An 8,166-nucleotide genomic window follows, 5' to 3' on the forward strand; every position below is an offset into this window, starting at 1 on the left:
TTGAATTTGTACACTCTCTAAAAGGGTTTCAGAGATCCCCAGGATTCTCTAGACCATACTTTGAGAACCACTGTCTACACTGACATTTAACTTGACCTCAGACACTTAACACTTCCTGGCTGTGTGACCCTGAGCAAGTAACTTAACCCCAATTGCCTCCGTAGTAAAATGAAAATAAATTGTCTTAGAAAGATCCTGAAAGTTACCTGACAAGATACTGGACACTAAGGTCTTTTGTCAAGCTGAACTGCCAAGCATTCAACCTCCGCTGGAGAGAGTGCAACTTCTATGGGCTGGCCATACTCTTCGAATGCAAAATGCTCCCACTTAGGAGGTTAGAAGAAACAATACAAGGATATTCCCAGGTTCTTCCTGAAGAACTTTGAAATCATGAAAGACACTGGCATGAGACCATGCAGCATGGGGTGTTTGCATCAAAGAAGGCACTCTACTCCATGGGTAGAGTTAAAATAACTCAAAGGAAACATGGAGTTGCACAAATTAGACATAATTCCAAACGTTTATAAACGCTATTTGTGCCAACCTGTGATAGGCCCTTCTGAGCGCCTATTTTTCTGATTTGCTGCAGTCAGACCCACTGTATCTTGAGCCCAAGAGAGTAATATTATTTTTGTCTTCTTAGAGAACAAAGGACAAAACCTAACCAACATAAAGGTCAAAGACAAGAAGCATCCAGGATGAGTGAGCAAACAAAAGGTGAACTTGAATAGAAAGAGCTACTAAGGCAACAAGATAGCTCAAAACACAAACCCAGAAAAAGAACATACTTGAGCTATCTGCAAGCAAAACCTCAGAGAAAAATTAGGCTCAAACAAAAGCTTAATTCATAGAGGTAAAGAAATGGTTATTTTTAAAGTTTTGAAAAACCAAATCAGTACTCTGAAAGAAAGAAAATTGACAGCTTGGTTAAAAAAAATAGAAATCTTACTTTAGAAAATAACTATTTGGGGTCGCTAGATGGCGCAGTATATAGAGCACTGGCCCTGCAGTCGGGAGGATCCGAGTTCAAATGCGACAAGTCATTTCACTGTTAACCGCCTCAGTGCCTTCATCGGTAAAATGGAGACAATAGCTCCGACCTCCCAGGGTTGCCAGGGGGATTAAATGAGATATTTGCAAAAGGTTTAGCCTAAGTAGGTTCATAAATGTTTACTGACTTGGGTTTGCTTTTGGGGCCAGTTGAGAGTGAGTGATAGAGACCTTTAGATCGCTCGCACCTTGCACAGGTGGATGACATCGGAAACTCACAGCAGCTGGGTAACGTCATGTAGCGGGGATCAGTTGGCCATTCACCCCCATTTTACACATGGGACACAGAAAGACTGCGATTAAGGAGCCCAAAGGCCCGCTCCTCCCTCGGACACTCCAGGCCTTGACTCCCTGTCAAATGGGAACAGGGTCTGCAGAGCTCCGAGCTCCCCAAAGCGACGGCCCTTGGCCGTTGGCAAGTCAATGAGAAGTTCGGGAGCTCTGCATTACAGTCTAGGGTAGGGAGGGGTGATGGATAGGGGTACCAGAGGATTACAAATCCCAGGGGGTAGCTTCGTCCTGCCCGCCTTCCTGGGGTAGCGAAGCCGGGCCCCGACGGGGGCGGGGCCCGCGCAGGGGCTGGGGTGTGGGGGAGGGAGGACAGAGAATGAAGCGAGAGGAGGCGGGGCCTGAGCCTCAAGTGAGGGCTGACGGACGAAGGGCCGGAGTCAGGAAAAGACAGGAGAGGTAAAAACCGAGAAATAGTCGTGGGGGTGGGGCCTGTGCCTTGACAGAGCTGGGAAGAGTGGATGAAGGGACTTGTAATTGGTGGAAGCTGTGAGAGGGCGGGGCCTATGTATTTTTTGTGGGGGCAGGGCTTTTTCCTAGACCAGTGAATAAAAGAGAGAAAATACTATGGGGCGGGATTTCCTTCTTGAGGAGTGGAGAGTAAAAAGGATTAAAGGGAAGCATAGAGGGGGCCGGGTTTACAAAGATCGAGGATGAAGAGGAGGCGAGCATTATTCATTAGAATAGGGAGGAAATTGACTGACTGATTGAGGAAATGGGACTTATTCCGAACAAACCGGAAAAGAGGGAAAGGGGACAAGAGGGTAAAGAAAGGGGAAAGGGGCGGGGCGGGGTCTACTCCCGGTCGGGTAATCGGAATGGGGAGTAGTGTGCAAGCACGAGGGGGGGCGGGGCCTTGGCGGCGGCCGTTGGCGATTGGCAGTGTCGGAGGGCGGGCCCGAGTGTGGGCGGTGCTGCCAGTTTGAAGAAAGGCGCTGTGGCTGTGGTCTTGGCGTTGGAGGCGGCGATGTTCTCGGTACTGTGGTATGGCCGCCTGGTGGCCCGGGTCCTACTGGACGGCCCTTCGCAGACCGACCCACGGGTGGGCGGCGGCGGGGGAGTCGGCGACGGGATCTATGGGCTGGGGACGGCCCGCTGCGGCTTCGGCAAGGACTTCCGCCAGGGCCTGCTCAAGAAGGGCGTCTGTTATGGGGACGACGCCCGCTTCGTGGCCCGCCATCGCTCCACCGACGTGCTGGGGTGAGTAGGGGTCCCGACTGTAATCGGTCCGCGCCATCTCCATCCTCTGCGCGGGCCCCTCAAGGTCATCGGGGATGCGACGTCCGGCGTCCAGCCCTTGCTGACGGCCGTCCTGCCCCGGAGAGAGGCCGGAGACCTTAGCCGGCTGTCGGGTCCTAGGTGCCTGGGGCCTAGGCCGCCTGCCCTTGGACCGTGTCCGACCTGGGGCAGCCACGAGGTGGTGGCGAGGGGCGAATCGAGAGCCGGGGCTGGGAGCTCCTTGGAGGCTTTTCATGGCAGGGTCTGGCCAGCGTGGGCTCCTTAGAAGCGCCTCGGAAAGCTGAAGCATTTCTTTGTCGAGTGAAGAACGCGGTGACTTTGAACTTGGGTGTCAGCCGCACTGCCACTCCAGGGGGGAGTCGGGTTGGAGAGCCCCATGGGTTTCAGAGGCAGCAAAAAAGTTTAGACTGGGGAGGAATATCGCTGCAACTTTCCCCCCTTTCAGTCTTTTCTTACTTTCAATTTTATATTCAGAATTTCAAATGCAGCCCTTAATTAAGAGTTTTTAATTTTTTTTCTAGGTTTTTTTAGTTGCATGCCCACTTCATTGATCTTCTTTTTATCTGTTTTATTCACGTAAGCATCTAGAGATATAAAATTTCCCTTAAGAACTACTTTGGCTGAATCCCATAAATTTTGGTATATTGTCTCATTGTCATGCTCTTGAATGAAATTATCGATTGTTTCCATGGGTTTGTTGTTTCATCCACTCATTCTTTAGCATTGCATTATTTAGTTTCCAATTAATTTTGGGGGTCTACTTTTCCATGGCCCTTTATTACAAGTAATTTTTATTGCATCATGATCTGAAAAGGATGTATTTACTGTTTCTGCCATTCTGCATTTGACTGTGAGATTTTTATGCCCTAATACACGGTCAGTTTGTGCAGGTTCTATGTACTAAGAGAAAAATATTTTTGTTTTTGCTCCCATTCACTTTTCTCCAAAGGTCTATCTTCCTTAACTTTTCTAAAATTCTATTTGCCTCCTTAACTTCTTTCTTGTTTATTTTGTGGTTCCATTTATCTATTTCTGATGAAGGTTGAGATTCCCCACTAGTATAGCTTTGTTGTCTAATTCTTATTGTAACACTCTTAACTTCTCTAGGAAATTGGATGTTATGTTATCATTTACTTTTTTCTGTCTTAACCCAGTGTATAATCATAATAACCATGATAATATGGCTTGTCCTTATATAACATACACACTCACACCACAGAGTAAATTTCCTTTCTATAATTTTGTCAAGTTAAAAAAAATGTGCATATGAACTAGAAATCCGTTTTAGTCTGGTGCCTTGCTTTGGGCCTTCTCTCCTCTTCCTTCTCTCTCTCTCTCACTACTGTCTGTATCTCTGAGTCTCTTTTTCTCTCACTCCTCCCCGCTCCCCTTAAATTGAAAGATCAGTCTCAATATGCCAGCCTATTGTGCATAATCTGGACAGTGACAGGGACTTTTCACTGCCTTATTTACATTGGCATTGTGCTAGTTTTCAAAGCAGCTGTGACTTGGGATGGTGAACATCTTAAACATCTAAATTAAACTTGTAGGAGCTGTAGTAAAACAGTACAATGGATGGGAATTTATAGCAGACAAGGAGTGGGGAACTAGATTTGTGTCCAGAACAATTGATTTGTCACTTGGGATTTTTACATCTGTGACTTAATCTTTGTGACATGCAGAACCTGAATTTTCTCATGTATGAAATACAGAAGTTCAATTAGCTGACTTGTAAAGTACTTTTCAGATGAATCTCCTGTAACAACATAATGGGACAATGAGGTTGAGAAGGATAAGCAACTACAGATGTCAGAAGCTCCAGGGCTAGCGTCTGTGGTTCCTATTGCAGAGAGAAGCACTAACAGTGCTCCAAGAGAAGTCTCTCCAAATATCAGGACTGTGTTGAGAAAGCGATTCAAGTCGAAAAAGTTTCAGGTAAGTGCCACCAAGAGCCAGACCAGCAGTATGGAGGGAAAGAATCTAGATCTGAGAGTCACGTCTTGGCTGTTGATCAGTCACATGCCTCGTCTGAGCTTTAGTGACTATAAAGTAGGAACAATAAACCTGTTTTCCCTTATCTTGCAAGGCTATTGAAATTACAAAATCAGATGGGAGCTGTAAATTTTTTAAAAGCTCTGCTGAGCATTCAAAGGTATTTTTATTGCTAGTTTCACAATGATAATAATTATTAGAAAAAAAAGGAAAATAAGAAAATAAACAAATTACCAGATCTGGAAGTGGCCTTAGTACAAGGAATGTTAGAGGAACGAGGGACTTTAGAATAGTATTTGCTAGGACTGGGAGGGGCCCTAGAACAGGGGATGTCAGGACTGGGAGAGGGGCCTTGGAACCTAAAATGTTCCAGTCTGAAAGAAGATCATGACACTGAATATTGTTGCTGGGAGGTCCGCAGAATGAAGAAAGCTGAGACACTTAAGAGGAATGGAAAATAAGGGGCCATAGATGTAGGCTGGCAAGTTAATACCCAGAGAATGCTCTGTGAGGCTGAGGAACCATGAAGGAGCTGTCAGGATTGATTGCTGAACAGTTATTTTTGTGACCCTGCTCACGGGCCCCTGGGCCTGCACACTGCTAGAAATAGAAATGAACCCAGTGCTCCAGATTGTGCAGATGTCACTGCTCCTGTACCTGGGGGTGGGAAGCAGCTTCGTTCCTGTCACTGTCATTGTTCATGTTTTCCTGGGGCCCACCAAGAATCCATTTCCAGTCAGGGATGCGTCCCTCCCTCCTGTGGCTGTGACGAGCAGAGAATCACAGTGTTAGCTCGGGAGGGGTAGCCCAGCCCGGCCATCTCCATCCCCCCAAATCACAGACTCAGTGAGCCAGTATCCCTGCACCCAGCCAAGGGGCTCACCCTTCCCCAGGGGGCTTCATTCCTCCAGCCTGGCCAAACCCTGGCCCGTCTGCTCTGCGACACTCAGAGGGCCTTGGAGAGCAGGCCTGAGGGAGATGAACTAATTATGCAAGTGTGTAATGAGACTGGGATCTGCAAGCTCTTTCCATGCATGCTCTTGGTCAGTCACTGTCTCCAGCTAGTGCTGGGATGGGCACAGTGGGGAAAGAGAAGAGAAGGAGAAAGGATAATTGTGCTGTTTGGAAAAGCCTTTGATCTGTAGGTGGAGAACCGAGTTCAGATCCTGCTCCTGATGCTTATTCACTGATTGACATTGATGACATTACCAAATTTTCCTGAAATTTGTAAAATGAAGGGGTTGAATTCAGTGGTCTGTGAGAGAGAAAGAGAGAGAGAGAGAAAGAGAGGAGAGAGGAGACAGAAGGAAGGAGGGAGAGAGACAAAAAAGGGGGGGAGAGAAAAGGTGGAGAGAATTGGAGAAAGGGAAGAAAGCAGGAGACAGAGAAATGGAGACAGCAAGCAAGCAAGTGAGAGAGTACATTTAGTGTTTGTGTTATGGATATAAATAGAAGCAAAAAAGACATTGGCTACCCTCACAAAGTTTTCCTTCTTTTCTTTTTTTTTAAGATTGATAAAAGCATTGGGAAGTCAGTCTTGACTATGTAAGAATAGAAAGGCTGAATTCCTCAGTGGAGGAATTCTGACAGAGAGGCAGAGAGGTAAAGTTTCTAGTAGAGAGATCCTGCCAGAGGGACATGTCTGGGAAATAGGTGAGGATAAAGAGAGGTTAGCACTGGAAAAGAATATTATTCCAGTGGGCAGAGGCTTTCTTGGCATAGCATGGCATGTTTAGAACCTCTGCCAAAAAGTTTTCCTTCTAATGAGGAAATAATGGGAAGCTGGAAAGGAGACAAGGAAGACTTGAGAGGGAAGAAGAAGAGAGGCTCTCTGATTGAATTCTAAATCCCCAATCGACCATCCCATAACCTATTTCTATGTTGCTTTAAAGTTTTCAAAGCACTTTCTTCATAGGCATCCTCTGAGCTAGGTAGGGGTCCTTCTGCCCACTTTACAGATGAATAAACTGAGGCACAAAGAAGCAAAAGGTCTCAAAGCTGGCACCTGTGAAGGGCAGGATTTGAGTACAGATCGTTTATAATCCCCAGTCCACTTTGCTCTCCCCATGCTGCCTCAGTTTCCTGATCAGACCCACTCCAGAATCTTGAGGTAGAAGAGACCCCAGCTGCCATCTAGTCCCAGCTGTGCCTCACTAGCCCACCCAGCAGATGGCTCTCCAGCTTTGTCTTGAAGCGCTCTTGTGGAAGAGAACCCCTGCCTCCTGAAGCATGTTGGGTAATAGCTGCAGTTAGGGAGTTCTCCCTGCGGTCCAGATTGCAATGAATCCTTGCACTGGGGAACAATGCTCCTGGGGCTGCTTCCTGGGGCCGAGCAGGAGAAATGCCTCTTCCAGAGGCAGCCTTGAGGTTCTTGAATCAAATCCGTCAGCAGTTATTCTGGGCCTCTCTGTGGCACGGCCTGGGGAGTCAAAGAAAAGGGAGTTAGGTCTGTCCTGAAGGGCAGCTCCTTCAGCCCAGTCTCGGATGGCATCTCCCCATCTGTTGCCTTGCAGCCTCCATTCTTCCTGTCCCCTTGCCTGCCTATAAGGTGTAGAGCAGGGGAAGGCGGGGAACTGGAGGCAGCAAAGACAGATGACATTCTAGAGCTTTAGTGGGAAAGGGTACAGAGAGAGGGTAGCTGGCTGACAGCGTGCTGGACCTGGAATGAGGAAGCCCCAAGTTCAAATCCAGTCTCAGACATTTCCTAGTTGTGTGAATCTGAACAAGTCACTTCACTATTGTCTGCCTCAGTTTCCTCATCTGTGAGATGGGGAGAATAGCACCTGCAAGGGTTGTAGTGAGAAGATATTTGTCATATTTGGCTCATTGCTGGCACATGCAGGAAGGATAGAGATCCTTATTTCCTTCCCCCCAGGTAAGGATAATCGGGCAGGGTTGTGGGAAGCCTTTTTGAGGAATGAGCAGATGTGGGCAGACAGAGGAGAGAGCCAGTGGAGAGAGAGGGATTGAAGAGGTTAGAAAGAGAAGGGTCATGGAGGGTGATTAGGGAAAGCGAGAGGGAGGAGTTCGGAGCAGATTGGGATCAGATTGCCCCAGCGGGAGCCCAGAAAGCTTTTCTGGAAGGAGGAGGACTTGGGCTTCAGTCACAGAGGCTGAAAGTGGCCCAGTCTGCCAGCTCCCTCCCAGACAGCAGAAGTGTGGCTCCTTTCTCTAGGCTCCTAGAGGGAGTGCCCAGGTGGTGTCAGCCAGATATTACGCCAACTCAGAAGCTCTCCTGCTCCAATCTCTTGTTTTCTTTCTTAGGGTTTGGTTGTTTTTTTTTTTTTTTTTTTTTTTTTCAATCTAAAATGATTAATTCAATGTCCATTAACAAAAACAGGGCCAAGCGACCCAAAGTGTAAAAATGAGATTGTTTGAAAACTTCCTGTAAAAAGTGTTATTCATATAAACAAAATAATGTCTAAAATGTCATTGTTCCTTCCTGATTTCTTCTGCCATTTCCTGTAGCACAGCAACATGTAACATTTAATAAAAAATACCATTGCTATGCATTTCATTTGTAATAATGTCTTTATTATGTAACGAATATATTTTAAATATATAATTATATATACACATGCTTATAACTTTGCATAC

Source organism: Antechinus flavipes, chromosome 1 (assembly GCF_016432865.1).
Source record: "Antechinus flavipes isolate AdamAnt ecotype Samford, QLD, Australia chromosome 1, AdamAnt_v2, whole genome shotgun sequence".
Lineage (NCBI taxonomy): Eukaryota > Metazoa > Chordata > Mammalia > Dasyuromorphia > Dasyuridae > Antechinus > Antechinus flavipes.